Raw genomic sequence first — 206 nt, 5'->3', positions numbered from 1 at the left:
ATTCAGAGCCTCAGGTTGGCATTTCAACAAAAAAGTTGGATAACATGCTGCTTAGTTGTGATTATTATTTAATGCTGGACTTTATCTGATTAGCGGAGCACCAAAGGCAGAATATCTGATTAATATTTTATTTCTTTACAGTTAGGATACTTTAGAAGGCTCAATACTGAATGAGTATAGATCCTGGGTGTTACAAATTTTATGAG

This window comes from Pundamilia nyererei, unplaced genomic scaffold (genome assembly GCF_000239375.1).
Source record: "Pundamilia nyererei isolate P.nyererei 1_Seehausen unplaced genomic scaffold, PunNye1.0 scaffold00073, whole genome shotgun sequence".
NCBI classification, from domain to species: domain Eukaryota; kingdom Metazoa; phylum Chordata; class Actinopteri; order Cichliformes; family Cichlidae; genus Pundamilia; species Pundamilia nyererei.
This window is presented reverse-complemented; position numbering follows the sequence as displayed.